This window comes from Nyctereutes procyonoides, unplaced genomic scaffold, assembly GCF_905146905.1.
Source record: "Nyctereutes procyonoides isolate TBG_1078 unplaced genomic scaffold, NYPRO_anot_genome, whole genome shotgun sequence".
Classification (NCBI taxonomy): Eukaryota; Metazoa; Chordata; class Mammalia; order Carnivora; family Canidae; genus Nyctereutes; species Nyctereutes procyonoides.
In genome coordinates this window covers 25,220,995-25,238,711 of record NW_026575047.1, presented here as the reverse complement: position 1 = coordinate 25,238,711, position 17,717 = coordinate 25,220,995, and the positions used below count along the sequence as shown (strand labels likewise).

The following is a 17,717-nucleotide window of genomic DNA, read 5'->3' as shown; positions in this document are numbered from 1 at the left end:
TAATCTCTACACCCAGCATGAAGCTCAGATTTACAACCCTGAGATCAAGAGTTGCATGCTCTACTGACTGAGCCAGCCAGATTCCCCTCTGGGGTTTAATTTTAAATAAGAAGTACCATGTACTATATTTGAAAGTATTTTAAATTTAGAATGTATCATATGGTAACATACCTCAATAAAAGAAATACTGCTAGTTTTAAGTCACAGATGCTTAGGTTTGAGATTTTGGCTATATGCATTTGTTTCCTACTAAGCCAGAAAATTTTCACTCAGTCTTCCACACAAGCCATTTATTTCTCAAATACAGGTTTACATTTTCATTAGGAGACAGAGATATTCTACACAAAAATGATAAATCTTTTGAAAATGAATACCTGAATGTAGAGTTTTAAAAATATTCAGGAGTCCTTTTTAAATTCTACTTCAGAATTTTTCTCTAATTTGGAACTAGCCAAAAAGTACACAGCAGTCTTAACAAAAAAAAAAAAAAAAAAAAAAAGGCAGATATCTGAAAACAAAAAACAAGTGTTATTAAAATTTAGCTGCTGAATGTGTCTGTTTTTGTTTCAGTAAAGTATTTTTTTGGTTTAAAACTGAACACCAAAGGGGGTTGTATAAAAAATTTTGTTCTTAAAAAAAAATTTGTTCTTTATTCTATCTTCTTCCCCATCACTGCGGCTTATATCCATAGAGTTATAACCTGATATACTGATATGTTGAGACTGTGAGCAGAAATCTTTGTCAGTGGAGATGAATGTTTTTCTAGGTTTGCAGTGAAAGCTCCTTCTTTCTTTGGGATCTTCCTTTTTTTAAGTATTATAGATTACTAGTCATTCTTTGAAATTTAAGTAAGAATTGACAAAAATTAAGTTTTACATTTATTCTTAGATTCAGGAGTGAGTTTTCCTCTTTCAAAGGAAGATTCCTGTTAGGAATTATCTATATTTGTGTCTTTTCCTTATGAAGAGACTTTTTAAAATCTTTTTTTTTTAAGATTTTATTTATTTATTAATGAGAGACAGAGAGGCAGAGGGAGAAGTAGGCTCCATGCAGATAGCCTGACATGGGACTTGATCCCACGTCTCCAGGATCATGCCCTGGGCTGAAGACAGTGCTAAATCGCTGAGCCACCTTGGCTACCCAAGAAGAGACTTTTTTATTAGAGGAAGTGTTTTCTTTGCTTGTTGTCTTAACTTATTTTTTCTTGCTTATTGACATATTGGACTAGCACAGTCTTCTGAGCTTGTTACATAATAGTTTAATATCAAAGTCTAAGGGACACTTAGTAATTAAGAACATGCTTTCAGTTTTTTTGAGAATGAAGATTTTTTTCTAAAACCAGTTTGGTTAAAATGCATGCTGAGGACCATTAAAAACAATGATGTGTGGGAATTTGACTGTTATTATTGTAAATATTTGCACACACTCAGTTTCCTCTTGTATTTAAAAGTATCCATTCATTCATTCATGAGTATCTTTGCTGTACCAAGCACAATGGTGAGGGAGACAGTATGATAGTGTTGTTTTAGAGTGATGTGCTTAGTACATAACGGGACTTTTACAGCAGAAGTAAATACATAAACAGAATCTTAAGAGATATGCAGGAACGTCGCATACAAAAAAGGGCAAGAAAGAGCAGTCCAGGTGAAGTAAAACCTTAGAAGCTAGAAAAGAGCCTGAAATATAATGTAAATTTATTTTTCCCATCTGGAGGTTAGGGTGTAAGGCAAGGAGAGCTGAGAAATATAATGTTTTAAGGAATTTAGATTTTCTCCTAAGAGCAATAGAAAGCCTCTGAAGGCTTTTAAACAGAAGAGTGGTTTTGACCAGTAGTGTAGAATAAGGGTCCACTTTTTGTATGGCCCATTATATAAGAATGGTTTTTACATTTTTAAATGGTTGGAAAACATCAAAAGAAGGATATTCCAAAAGTTATATGAAAATTGTCCATATATAGTTAGTTTTATTGGAAGAGAGCCATGCTCATCTTTTACATTGTGTCTGTGGCTGTTTTTTCACTACAATGACACAGTTGAGTAGTTGCTATGGAGAACATATGACCCACAAACTCTAATGTATTTACTATTTGACTCTGTACAAAGAAAAGTATGCCAAAACCTTGTCTAAATACATCAATTAAAATATAAAGGTAGTCAGAATGGATATAAAAGCAAGACCCACTTAGATGCTGACTATAAGAAACCCACTTAAAATATGAAGATTCAGAGAGGCTAAAAGTGAAAGGAATGAAAAAGAAATATTCTGTACATACTAATCAAAAGAAAATTGGAGCAGCAACATTAATAGTATAAACAAGGAATTTAATGCAGGTATTAAAAAAGAAAATATAACATTCAGAGGGTTAATTCCCAGAAAGTCATTACAATCCTTATGTCTATAAACCCATAAAGAGATCTTCAAAATACTTAAAGCAAAAACTGATAGAACAGAAAAGAGAAATAGACAAATCCACCAATGCAGCTGAGACTTCAACACCCCTCTCAATACTGGTAGGGCCTATAGACAAATAATCAGTCAGGAGGACATAGATGACATGAACAGCATCGACCAGCTGGACCTGACTGACATATATGGAACATTCCATTCAACAACAGCAGAGTAAATGTGCACACAGAATAAGATAGACCATTTTCTGGCCTATAAAGAAAACTCTTAACAAATTTAGGAGAATTGAAAATGTTGTTTGTCACTAGTGAAATGAAACTAGAACTTAGTAACAGAAAGATATTTGTAATATGCCAAAATATATGGAAGTTAAACAGCTCACCTTTAACTAACCAGTGGTCCAAAGATTTTTAATTGAACAAAAACGAAAACACATGTCAAAATTTATAGGATGCAGCTGAAGTACTAGTGTTTAGAGATAAGTGGTTAGTATTATTAAATGCTTATATTTGGAAAGAAAAAAAATTCTCAAAATCCGTGATCCAAGCTTCTACCCTAAGAAATTAGAAAATGAAAGGCAAATTAAACCTAAAGCAAGTGGAAGAAAGGAAATAGTAAAGGCAAAAGTAGAAATCAAAAACAGAGAAATCAGGGTATCCGAGTGGCTCAGTTGGTTGTGTCCAACTCTTGATCACAGCTTGGGTCATGATATCAAGGTCATGAGATTAAGCCCCGCATTGGGCTTTGTGCTAGGCATGGTGCCTGCTTAAGATTCTCTCTCTCCCTCTGTCCCTATTTCCCTCCATCTCCTGCCCCCTGAAAAAAAATTAAAAAAAAAACAACAACAGAGAAATTAATTAAACTAAAAACTGGTCCTTTAAAAAGAGCAACGAAATTGATAAACCTCTAGCCAAATTGAGCATGAAAAAAAAAGGTACAAATTTCAACATCAGGAATGAAAGAGGTGAATTTACCACATATCCTGCAGGTGTTAAAAGGAGAATCTTGAATATTAAGAAAAATTTTACTTCCATAAATTTGACAACATAGCTTAAATAAACAAATTCCTGTAAAGATACAAACTATTAGAGTTCATTCAAGGAGAATTAGATTAAACTGATATTGCAATATTTATGGAAAAAATCGAATTCATAATTTAAAATGTTCTCAACAAGTAAAACTGTAGGCCCAAATGGTTTTACTGGTGAATTCTACCAAACATGTTTAGAAGAAATAATACCCATTATATTTAAACTCTTTCAGAAAACCAAAGATATCACACTTTCCAATTCACAGCAGCAGCATTAATCTGATACTAAAATCAGATAATGACACTATAAGGAAACTGCAGACCAATATCATTCATGAACATAGACGCATACACAAAAAATTCCTTAACAAAATCCTAACAATGAATTCAACAATATACAGTGTAAAAAAAATACTACATCATGTCCAAGTGTGATTTATACTGGAAATCCAAGGCTAATTCAGTATTCAAAAATCAATTAATATAATTTACTTTATCAATAGGCTAAAGAAGAAAACCCATTTGATAATCTCAACAGATGTAATAAAAGTCATTTGACTAAATTCAACATCAATTTATGTTTTAAAAAAACTCTCAGCAAACTAGGAATGAGAGGGAACTTCTTCAGTCTGATAAAGGGCATCTTTAGTTGCCTTTTATAGTTGCCTAACTATAAGAAATAGTTAATATTATACTGAGTAGTCCAGAGTGAATGCTTTCCTCTTGAAATCAGGTACAAGGCAAGGATGTCTGCTCTCAACAATTCTTGTGTTCAGCATCATTCTTGAGGTCCTAGCCAATAAGAAAAAGATAAGATATACAGATTAAAAATGAAGAAGCAAAATGACTAAATTTTCAAATATGATTATGTTGAAAATTCCTGTGTTGAGAAAATTGTGCAAGCACAAGACCCAAATAAAATAAGACAAATATCACATTAAAGGCGACAAAGACTAAATATTATAAATGTTAACTTCTTCTCAAATTGATTTACTGATTCAGCATAATTTCAGTAAAAGCCTGATGGTATTTTTGCATATGGTATTTAGACAAACCATATCTAAAGTGTATATTAGAAGGCCAAGAATAAGTCACTCTACTCCTGAATTACAAGCTGAGGAACATTTACCATGCCACTGATCAAGACTTTTTATAAGTAGCTTATAATAAAGACAGTGCGGAATTCACTCAAGGAAACAGAATAGAGATGCTGGAAACAGAGCTCATGTAGATGGAACTTGGATGTTATTTTGAAAGTGGTATTGAAGATCTTTGAGAAAGAGTAGAATATTTAAAAAGTAATCCTGGGACAGTTTATTTGAAAAGGGAAGTGGATCCCTATATTAACCCCATACACAAAAAATCACTTCACCTGGAATGAAATGTTAATGGCACAATTTTTAGAAGGAAAAATACAATAATTTCTTTCCTATCTTGGTATGTGGAAGGAGTCTTTAAACAAGATGCAGTTGCTAAATTTAAATAATATATCAATCACATAAAGATAAGTATGTTTGTTTCTACCAAGTGACACATTAAAGAATTGAAAAAGATAAGGCACAAATTGGGAAAATATATTTATAACAAAGTAAATGACAAAAGATTACTATACTTTTACAAATGTACAAGGAAAATACAACTCACTAGGGAAATGGACATAAAACAGAAATAGGAATTTCACAGAATAAGAAAGACAAATGGCCCAAAGACATGAAAATAAGTACAGTCTCCTCACTGAGAAAGAAATGCAAAATATGACCACAGGTACATGATAAGGTACAAATCAAGAGGCCTAAGAAAAATAGTGATGGAGATGTAATAAGGATCTACAAGAGTTCATATTCACTGCTAGATAGATTACAAATTGGCACAACCACTTTGAGAGTAATTGGGCATTATTCTATAAAGAACATTTGTAGACTATGCTTGATCTCAGCCAAAGGCTGAGAACCAATGAACATTCGTAGACTAGGATTCAACATTTTTTTTCCTCTACTGTATATCTCAGACTGCTTCACATACGTATCAGGTGACAGGTACTGTGAATAGTCACAGTGCGTCATTGGTAATAGCTAACAATTGGAAAAAAGTCGAATGTCCATCAGGAGAAAAGAGATATAAATTGTGGTATGTTTATCAAAGGTATCTTATATGGCATTGAAAGTGAGTGAACTGGGACACCTGGGTGGGTCAGCGGTTGAGCGGCTGCCTTTGGCCCAGGGCGTGATCCCGGAGTTCCAGGATGGAGTCCCACATCGGGCTCCCTGCATGGAGCCTGCTTCTCTCTCTGCCTGTATCTCTGCCTCTCTCTCTCTCTCTCTGTTGCTCATGAATAAATAAAATATTTAAAAAAGTGAACTATTCTACTTGGGATAACATGCACGAAACAATGTGGTATAAATAAGGCAGTCTCAGAAGACGACATGTGTATATATGTGAAGAGAAAGTTGCGTTGAGTGTTAAGAATGCAGACTCTGGAGCTGGATTGCTGTGGGTTTGAGTTCTGACTCCCCTGCTTACTAGATGTGTGTTCTTACATAAGTCATTTACCTTTCTGTGCCTCAGGTTTTTCATCAGTCAAATGATGGCTGTTGTGAGGATGAAGTGATTTAATATGTATAGAGAAACTGTATGTAAAACTACTGCTCTAGAAATGTTAATATCTTCTTATTACTGAGTTCTTTTGCCATCAGGCACTTTTTACTGTTTTCTTTTTGTTATTATTTAAATGATCTTTTATTTCCTCTTCCAGTAGATCTAATATATTATGGGGAATTGGAAAATGCAAAGACTTAAATAACCGTAATGTAATTGCCAATAGAAGCAAATTTTTTTTTAAAGATTGATTGAGACATAAAGAGAGAGAGAAAGAGAGAGGCAGAGACATAGGCAGAGGGAGAAGCAGCCTTCCCACAGGGAGCCTGATGCAGGACTCAATCCCAGGATCCCGGAATCATGACCTGAGCCAAAGACAGATGCTCAACCACTGAGCCACTCAGGCACCTCCAATTGAAGCAGTTCTTACCATGGCTTCTGTTCTTTGCAAGATCCCAAGGTATGCTGGTATCTAGACAGGACAAATACGTTTCTTTTTTTCCATGCAAATCTGTGTATGAAAGGCATAAGTGAATTTGGACCCTATTATATCTATATATCATGCAGAATTTTGTGAACCTGTACAGTTCTATGCAGGTATGAAATTCTCTAGTAAGAATTCCTGTGGAGAATATTCAAAACATTAGTTAATTTTCCAGTTCATTTAGACTTTTGGCATTTGGGCAAATCCTAATATTGATGATTTATGCACACATGTTATAGAGAGCAATAAAAAGTTGTAGACAGCCACAAATATAGAAAGATTTACTTATTCTGTGGTGCTGTGTTCTCAGACCTATTATATCATTTTAGTGTGAAGTTAGAGGAGAAGTAGTTATCCATTATCTATCCCCAGAAAGAAGTTGGGTAATCTAAATAGCGAGGCTAATTAAGTTGAGGAAATAATATGAATTCGCACGTACTCTCTCCTGTCCTCTTGATCCTGGCTGTTGGTGGTGTTGCTCTGGTGGCTCTACAGAGTTCATGTTCATTACTGCTTCAGAATTCTTACACGTTGGTTTGTGATATATATGTGGCTACAAAGGGTATGCAATGCAAAGTGATTAGGCAAATTTTGTAATAATATGGAGAATCTATAAAGGTGTTGGAGAATTATTAGAAGTAAAGTAGTTAACAAATGAGGATCTGGCAGAGTCAGGTGATAAATAAGTAAATCCATGAGGCTCATGTCACATACAGGAGGTCAAAAGAATCGATCTGGTAAAGGAAAAATGTAAAAACTATGAATATTTTAGCAACAGTGACTTCTTTATGATCATATGAAAAATTAGGTTTGAAGAGAAGATTGTCATTTTAATTTTAATAGGAAGTTTTAATATAGTGGGCTATACATACATAAGAATCCATAAGACATATGTGTAGGTAGAAGAATAACCCTTTTTGCGTCAGGATGTAGAGTGTGGCCAGGCACCCCAGAGGCCTCTGAAGTGTCTTTTAACAATCTTCTTGCCAATGTTAGGGATAACTCGTATTCGTTTTTCCTGATCTTTTCCTTGCTGTTGTTTTTATTTATTTATTTTTATTTTTTATTTTTTAATTGAAAAATTTTTAATTTTTTAAATTAAAAATTTTTTACATATATTTTTTTACTTGTTTTTAGTTTTATCTGTATGTACTTCACTAAATAATATTTATTTTGGTTATTTGAAGAATTTCATATGAATGATGTCATTTATGTGTATTCCTTTGTGGCTTACGTCTATTTTTCACACCTTTTTGTGATATTCATTCTTATTATGAAGTGAGACTCTATTAATTTTTCAGTCCTGTATAGTATTCCTGCAAAACAAGAAAGGATATAGAGGTGATTCATGAACAATGTAGGGGTTAGGGAATGACATCCACGCAGTCGAAAATCCACATGTAACTTTTGACCAAAAACTTAACTACTAGTAGCCTACTGTTGACTGGAAGCCTTACAGATAACATAAGCTATTGGTTAACACATATTCTGTATATTGTGTGTGTTATATACTGCATTTTTACAGTAAAGTAAGCTAGAGAAAAGTGTTATTAAGAAAGTCATAAGGAAAATAAAATACATTTACAGTACTCTACTGTATTTATCCCAAAAAATCTACACATGGAAGGGAGCTCTAAGGGTTACTGTCTCTGCCCCCTACTGTCCAAGGGCTTGGACAGTAGGGGGCACCCTGGGATTCAGTTACAAACAGGGCTCAGCGCAAGCTTCCCAACGCCTCTTAAGGTCCCAGCTGTGTGATCCAGCACTCACCTAGCCCACAGAATGCCACACTTGATGCCTGCAACTCTCTGAGCCCTGGGAGCTACCACTAGTCTGAGAGCCTCCTGCCTCTGGCCTGTTGCTTCCACCCTTGGCTCACTCCCTTATGGTCCTCCAGAAAGCTTACAGTGGGACTCCTATAGCACCCAGGCTTCCCCTCAGCAGTCCCAGCTGTCCTGCTAAAGACACAGAAGCAGCTCAGCTGGAAGGCAGGGGAGTTGGATCAGAGAAGGTGAGGGCTGCAGCATGCTGCCTTGAGGAACATAGCTCCTCGACAGAATAGTTAGCCCCACTTTTTGCTTAGCTTGGCCCTACTTTGTACAAGACATCTCCATGGAGATTTCAGAAGACCCTATGCACCATGTATGACCTCTGCATGGGCAGCTCTCTGACTCTTCTGAATTTCCTCTCCTGCCCAGCTTTTCATGGAGACCAGAAGTGGCTCAGGCTTGGGCAGTCTGTTCTCTGAGTTGTCCTTTGCCTCACTGCTCCTTTGTGTGCTGATACTGCCCCATGTGTAAGGCTTTCGGGAGCAATAGTTCATTCAGTTTCTTTGTTTTCTTCATTGTCTTCATCCAGGATTTTTTTTTGTCCTCCAGGCCATAGGCATTCCAGGTTGGGGGTTCAGTGGCTGGATCTCTGCTCTGATGGTGCTGAAGGCCGACACTGTCGGCCTCCAGTGACTGTCGCTGTGCTCATGCTGCTGCTTGCCCTGTTCTTCATTAGCATCAGTGTACTGGGAATTGTGATGCTCAGGCAGATCCACTCCTTGTACTGCTGCACAGATGCCAGCTTTTAGGAGGCCTGGCCAGAATTTGCTTCTGGTGTCTTCAGTTTGGTGCTACAAACTGTAGCTGTCAGTGCAACCACTGGGGTTCAAAAATGCCTTCCAGGCCCCGTGACCCCTGACTGGGATGCCCTGGCTCTGCCACTGGAGGGAGCTGGCTTAGTTCACACCCCTGAGATCTCTGGGACTTGGCAAGAGATCACTATTTGACGTCTCGTCTCTCATGCCCTGCCCCTGCCCACTGCCCACTGCCCACTGTCCCAAGAGCCCCCTGTGACCAGTCACTGCTTCCCTCCTCCACTTCCTAGTTAGGCCACACCACTGCCACCTCTTACACACTCCAGTCCAGCTTCCCTCTTGTGCCAAGGCAATGGCTTTGGTTATTTAAAGATAAGGAAGTAGAATGGAACTCAAAAAAAAAAAAAAAAAAGCCAACATGTAAGTGGATCTGTAGTGTTCAAACCCGAGTTGTAGAAGGGTCAACTGTATGTTATTTTAGAACACAGTTGATACTTTGTATTTTTTAAGGCTTAAAAACATTTTTGTCTTTATTCAACACATACTTTCTAAGTGGCTATTGTATTATATGCTTTTTTGGGTGCTTATCTGCTTTTGTTTTTAGCTACATTGAATAAAAGAACCAAATGAACATGGCTTAAATAATGAATTTATTATATCAATACATTTGATTTTATAAAACTTCATTTCTGTGTCTCTAAAGCATGAAACATTTAAAGGGAAAATCCTAATGAGGGGAATATTTGGAACAAATTTGGCAATTTTCCTTATTAGAGAACGTACTTATGCACATTGATAAGGTTAGACACTTAAAACACAATAGAAAATAGAAAAGGAAGAGACATTTGCTAAATAAATATAAAAACTAATATGCAGGAACAATGTTAAACTGCAATGAGGTTTTTAAATTTATACTAGAAAGTAGTTGTTTCTTTGATGATATCTTTTTTTTTTTAATCTGTGGAACAGTGATCTTCAGGTAGTTCTGTTTTTTAAAGAAGGTTGGTTTTAGAATCTGCAGAGTCAAAGTCAAGTTCTGGTCATTTTTTATTTTGTGGCATTAGCAATTCTTCTAATACAGTATGATTTACTATGTCATCAGAGAAAGACAGCATTAGAGAGTGTGCATGGCAGGGTAAAATTAAACACATGCTCACAATCAAATTAATGTATTTCATCTGTCTTCAACTAATAACAATCTGTCATGTTATCTATCTGAGTAGGGGCATAAACAGTTTATTTTGTGTTTGGAGTAACTTCCTGGAGGTAGTTAATGTGACAAGTAGTTTGTTTGAATTGAGTATAACCAGATCAACACTCTAGATGTTTCCTTGATACCCTAAAAATTACTGTGAAAATCTGTACAAGTGCTATATTTGTATTTTGCTTATATTTCTGTAAGTTAGACAGTGACATATTTTATAATTATTTGACAGAGAATATTTCATTTCGGCCATCATATCATATATGAACTGAGGAGCAAATATAGTTTATCCTTTTAATACTTTCTTTCCATTGATAGGGAATAGACATTAATGATCAGCATCATACAGCACTTTCCCTTTTTGTAAAAACAGTACATTCTGGTTTGGATGAAAAAGTCATATTTGTTATCGAATATGTTTTTATAGCATGTTGAAAATGAATATTTAGGAAAACAGGAATATTATAAAGTATCAGGCCAAAATAAAAAAGTAAATGATACTATTGTGATGTTTTTCAGATTTTAAAAATCTTAGGATTTTTCATCACTTAGTCTAATCAGTGGGTTTGACTATTACATATTTGATACACGTAGTTTATAAGCTATTTATTACATTTGTACTATAACTTTAAAGACTGTTCTGTTCATTACCTCAGTAATCCTATAGGTAGATGCAGTGGAGCTCTTGAATAAGAATGCCTGAATGCCAGTAAACAAATAGGACTTAAAAAAGGAAGTTATCATGTACTTGGCTAATTAATATTAGTGTGTATGTTTTAGAAGTCAAAATATATACATATTTTAAGGACATGTAAATAAAATTTAATACATTATTAAGGATATTTTACTTGTCATATTTGGGCTAATCATGATGGATCATTTTTAAACATTATGTAATTTCACAATTTGTACAGCTGCAAGTACTTTGTAAAGAACTTTATATAATCAAGTGTTAAGGCAAAGAGTATCTTAGTTTATAATGCTGATGGGCTTAGTTTTATGATTTAATATTAAAGAATACTTTTAAAGTACTGATAAGAAATAACTAGGTATATAATAGTTAACTTTTTTATAATGACAAGCATTTAAAACTTATATGTCTTTATTCTTTTAACTAAAACTCTCAATAAAAGACTGTTGAGTGATCATCCCCCAAGCTGATGCTCTTTGTTCTTTGTGAGACAGTAGGTGGATTTGGAATTAGATGGCTTGGTTCTGATTCTGGTGCTGCTGATGACTAGCATTGGGACTTTGGTTGAGTTACTCTGAACTTTTTTTTTTTTTTTTTTATGTGTGAAAGAGATCAATGCTTTACCTATTTGCCAGGAGTATTACAAGGTCCCAAAATGTTTTGCAAATTTTGAAACAGAGTTTAGATAGTTTCCCAAATCTCCTAGATTCATTTCTTTCTGTTTTTGCCCTCTCTCATCCTTCTTCCTCATAGTAGCCAAAGTAGTGTTTTCAAAATGCAAGATCACTTGTGCCATTGGTTACAACCCTGCAAGGACTTCTCATTGCTGAATTTGGATAATATCCTCATGGTATACCTGCTATATGTCCTTACTCTTATTTATTATACTTCTTGGTTTTTCTCAGTTGTACTCATTTTTCAAAACTCAGGTTTTATCCCAGCTGTTCGAGTAACTGAAACATTTTCCTTCTCCAGTCTCTTCTTAGCATGGTTGGCTTATCCTCGTCCTTTAGATCTCAGATCAAAGAGGTCTTCCATAGCTACCATATAAAACTGGCAGAATTACTATCTTGGTTCCTGTCACTCTCTATCTGCTCCTCCCCCAATTTCAGATTATGAAAATTGTTTCATTGCCTTGTTTATTTGTGTTTACTTGTTTATCTGTCTTTCTCCCTCGTTAATGTAAGAGCCATTTAATTGCAGAAGAAAGGACAATTCTCCAATATTTCATGTTTTGTTTTTATTTTCCCTAGTAAGTAAAAAATGCAAAAAAAAGACTTCTCAATTTTTAATTAAGGTTAATGTAATTTTGTGATATTCGAGTATGACATAACCATAATGAAAGAGACAGTTGTAATGCTTAGATTTTTGTTATTTTGCTAATTATAACTTTAAGTTATCATTAGTTAATAATTCAAGACTCAATGTATACTCAGGAAGAGGTTCATTGTTAGCAAGAATGATATAGATCTATATTTTATGTTAGGTAATCTGTATTAGTTAAGGTAATGCTAATTGCTATAAACAGACAATCCCTAAAGTTTCAACATCTTAGCACAATAGAAATTTATTTCTTGTTTATGTAAAGACCCAAATCAGGTAATGCTGACCATTAGTGGTTCATCCCACTTTCAGAGACCTAGACTTCTTTGATTGTTCTGGAACTGCTGTTTTCAACAGATGGCTTCATGGGTTACCATGAAAAAGGAGAGTAAGGACTGCCAGACGTGGGAGGTTTATATGGGTCAAGCCTAGTAGTGATGCATGTCACTTCTTTCTTCATCATTGGTCAGAAGTTAGTGATATGGCCATACCTAACTGCAAGCCGAGCTGAGAAATGTGGGGTAGGTTGAAGAACAGCTATCTACTCTGGCCATCTTATCTATTTTACTCTTCTTTGTGTTAAGAACAGTGAAGGATCTTAGATTTTACCTTGCTTGCGAGCTAATAAGTTAGCCTGCTACCACTGTGGACACTGGTAGAAGGCATGCGGCTCCTGGTTCAGAGATAAAGGACTTTGTTACTCAAAGCACAGCAAACAAGCAAGGTCAGCTCCCTGTTTGCACTAGTTCTACTTGCTCCTAAGTTCCACTAGGGCAGTGTGAGGAGGCCTATGTAGATGATGTGCATGCACTGGTTTTTATCATAGCTGAGGAACCCTGAGCTTAGGAAAACTAAATCCTTTGTAATGGATTATAAGTAAACCTCTGAACTTTGGTGTAGAGAGAGATACTATCTTTATTGTAATAGACAATGGACAGACTTACACATATCCCTGAGGAAGGCACTATCTCTATGTTGGCTGCTTGCCAAAAAAAAATCTTTGAAAGGGTAGTCCAAAATAAAAGCTGTCATTTAAAAATTTTACTCTTCCCAATTTTAATTTAAAAGATGATATAACAAAGGTACCTGGGTAGCTCAGTTGGTTGAGTGTCTGACTCTTGATTTCGTGATCTCAGGGTTGTGGGATCAAGCCCTGTGTTGGGTTCCACTGTGGAATCTACTTGAGAATTCTCTCTCTCCCTCTGCCCCTTCCCCTGCTTGAGAAATAAATAAAATCTTTCAAAATATTGTGTAACAAATTCTAGCATATTTTTGTCATATATTTATGCACATATAGATGTATATATACATCTATAATTGTTTACAAAATAAGAGCTTTATTAAATGCATGATTTTAAAAAATAGGAGCTTTATTAAATGCATGATTTTTGATTGTGTAACAAATTCTAGCATATTTTTGTCATATATTTATGCATATATAGATGTATATATACATCTATAATTGTTTACAAAATAGGAGCTTTATTAAATGCATGATTTTGCACCCTACTTTTAAATTTAACATCCTATATTATTGCTTATTTCACTTAAGAGTCTTTTTTCTTCACCTTTATTGGGAGATAATTAACATAGTATAAATTTAAGGTGTACAACATGTTGATTGGATACACTTACATATGCATAAATGATTACCACCAAGGCATTAGCTGACACCTCCATCACCTCACATAATTATTATTTCATTTTGTGATGATATCATTTAAGATTTGCTTTCTTAGCAGCTTAATGCTGTATATTAGAATCCTAGAACTTACTCATCTTTCTACTAGAAGTTTGTACCTTTGACCAACACCTTCCCATTTCCTCCAACCTTCAGCTGCTGGTAACCACCATTTTTTGTTTCTCTGAGATCCACTTTTTTAGATTTCTTTTTTCAAAAAAAGATTTTATTTATTTATTCATGAGAAACACACACACACACAGAGAGAGAGAGAGAGAGAGATTGAGGCACAGACACAGACACAGGTAGAGGGAGAAGCAGGCTCCATGAGGGAGTCTGACGTGGGACTCAATCCCGGGTCTCCAGGATCAGGCCCTGGGCTGATGGCGGCGCTAAACCACTGAGCCACCCAGGCTGCCACTTTTTTAGATTCCACCTATAAGTTATATCATACAGTATTTGTCTTTCTTGGTCTTTTTTCACTTAGCATAATGTCCACAGGTTTCAACCATGCTTTTGCAAATGACATGATTTTCTTCTTTCTCATGGCTGAATAATATTCCATTGTATGTGTGTATGTATAGATATCTATATATATACCTTTCTATCTATCTATCTATCTATCTATCTATCTATCTATCTATCTAATCTATATACACACACACACACACACACACACACACACACTCATCACATCTTTTTTTAAGGAGGGAGAGAGCCACAGGGAGAGGGAGAGTGCAAGGGGGGAGAGAGAGAGACAGAGAATCTTAAGCAGGCTCCACTCCTAGCCTGGAGCCTAGTGTTGGGGCTTGATTTCAGAACTGTGAGATCACGACCTGAGCTAAAATCAAGAGTTGGATGCTTAACTGACTGAGCCAATCAGGGGCCCCTATACCACATTTTTATCTATTCATCTGTTGGTGGACACTTCGGTTGTTTCCATGTCTTGGCTATTGTGAATAATGATGCAGTGAATATGGGAGTGCAGATAGCTTTTCAAGATCCTGTTTTTATTCCTGTTGGTTATATACCAAGAAGCAGGATTTTTAAAGGAACCTCCATACTCTTTTTCTATACTTCATACTGCTTTATACTCCCACCCACAATGCAAAAGGGTTCCCTTTTCTACATTCTCACCAGCACTTGTCTCTTTGATGATAGGCATTCTGGCAGATGTGGGGTATCTCATTCTGTTTTAATTTTTATTTCCCAGATGATATTGAGCATCTTTTTGTGTACTTGTTAGCCATTTGTATGTCTTCTTTGGTAAAATATCTCTTCAGTTTATCTGCCTGCTTTATAATGGAGTTGTTTGTTTTTTCACTGTTGGGTATATGAATTCTTCATATATTTTGGATATTAATTCCATACCAGAAAAATGACTTGCAAATATTTTCTTCCATTCTGTAGGTTGTCTTTTCCTTTTGTTTGATGGTTTCCTTTGCTGTAGAGAAGTTTAATTTGATATAGTCCCATTTGTTTATGTTTTATTTTATTGCCTTTACTTTTGGTGTCAGACCCCAAAAATCATTGCTAAGATGTCAGTTAATAGTCTTTATGATTTTTAAGCCAGAGAGTTTGTGTATGTCTCTTTTGGGACATTTATCTTTCTTCTGATATTTTTTATATTGCAAATAACTCTGTGGTGAAGTTCTTAATTTATAATTGTTACTATTACACATCCCTGATGTTTTCTTCAAGATAAACTCTTCCAAGTTGTGTTATCTGGTCATAGAGTATAAATGTTGTAAGATTCAGCACAGATTTCCAAGTTGCTTTTCAAAACCTAGTAATACCATTTTTCATCAACCCTGGGTGTTCTCATGCTTTTTGTTTTGTTTTCAACTTTACCATTTAAAGGTAAATCTCAGTTCTTTTTTTTTTTTTAAATCCAAAATCTGTTTATTGGGATAGTGTCCCACTCATCTTGATTCAGGGAGCTTTTAGTGCTGCATCCACCTGAATTGCTTTTCCTCCCGTGGGCTGGCAGAGGACGGTAGAGCAGTTGACACACAGAACTACTGTCTGTGCATGGCTGAAGACGGTGGTGATTTTGTAGCATCCCGGGCACTTCATGTCCATGAAGTAGGAGTTGGGGCTCTGCACCAGGCGCTTCTTCTTGTGCTTCCTCTTCTCTTCCAGGGACGGGTGCAGGAGATCCTTCGCAAGGGGCATGTTCTCGTGGGGAGGTCGTCACCACCGGAAAGGCAAATTTCAGTTATTTTTTTTACTTGTTTTTCTTTGCATACCAAGATTGAACAATACTTTCACAGGCTTATGTGAAACATTTTTTAAAAGGCCTTTAAGATAGCCTAACATTCTGTGAAATATAATTATTAGTTACCTTTCTGAGAAAATATGACTCTCACTGGATTATTAATATTACATGAAACCCTGTTGGTATCTCTTGATGTAAATCTAAATTTTAAAATATGAAACATTGTAAATTGTATTTTAAAAATACATTAAACCAAAAATTTTGTGTGTTACTCTTTCAAACAACTTTGTTTTATTGAAGTTATTATTGCTAACCAAAATTAATTAAGCTTCACATATAATTTCTGTTTCATGTACCATGTCATTTTAGGAGCATGACTGATATAGACTTAGTATTTTACCAACTTTTTTTTCCTTTTCCATTTTAATGTATAGTTAGGATGCTCAGGATGCATGAGCCAAGTAATTTTTTTTCATAGTTGGTTTTGATAGTAAAAAAATTTGGATTTTCTTGTCTAATATAGTATTAGAATTTTTTCATCTTTGTGTTTTTTATCCCTATTGATATTAGCTATACCAGAAGGCCTAGGACATTGATATCATTGGTTTATTTCCTGCATTCTTATCCTATAGAGTCTTGACCTCCTGTTTTCAGACCCTAGTTTCGATCTTTTCATAATTACTGAGACCCTTCCACATCAATAAAGTCCTGTTTTTTCCTTGAACAAAAATTTTAAAACTTCTGCCATTTAATTAATGTATGTCTTTTCACTTGTCTTTTCTGTTGGAATAGTCTATCTTCTATAAGGATGATGCTGCCTTCTCCTGAAGCTCTTTTCTTCTTCTTAGATTTTATTTTATTATTATTTTTTAAGAAACTCTATCCCCAGTGTGGGGCTCGAACTCATGATCCTGTGATCTAGAGTCACATAGTCTCGTGCTCTACCAGCTGAGCTACCCAAGTACCCCTCCTGAAGCTCTTTCAAGTGTTGATTTTCCCCTATTGTATCTACCTTATCAGTCAGGACTGGAGGTGGGATAGATGACCTTGTTCCGTGTTGCTCTTTCCAGAACATTCTTTTTTGTCTTCCCTAAGATACCTTAGATTTGAATCCTGCTAGCTACTTGTATTTGTTGGCAATATCAGCCAACCCCTGCCTGAATCAACTCCATGAATTTCTCAGAGATTTATTCCAGGTCACGGTTGCTCCATTACTGTTGCTGTCACCATTCCTGGTAATTTCAGTGTCCACACAGAGTATTCTTGCTCTCTCATGTTCCCTGAGTCCTTTACTTCTAGCCTTCCTGCCCCTGACCTATGCTAACATACTTATTCTGAAGACCTAGTATCAGTTTCTGTGCCCTCTCTGTAATGTTGACATCAATTTCATGTATCCCAGTCTATCCGTTACCTCCTGTCTTTTCAGCTAAGCTCCTTGAGTAACTCAACTCCAGTTATTTTTAGACTCACACAAAAACTTAATATCAGTTACCAATTACAT

At 35.5% G+C, this 17,717-nt stretch overlaps 1 protein-coding gene and 1 pseudogene across 3 annotated transcripts in view; both read left to right on the top strand.

Moving 5' to 3' along the window:
• RAB28 (RAB28, member RAS oncogene family) overlaps positions 1 to 17,717 on the top strand; it is a 103,261-nt gene that overhangs the window by 59,210 nt on the left and 26,334 nt on the right. The gene's annotated exons all lie outside the window — the stretch shown is intronic.
• Positions 6,463 to 9,196, top strand: LOC129510536 (secretory carrier-associated membrane protein 3-like; annotated as a pseudogene).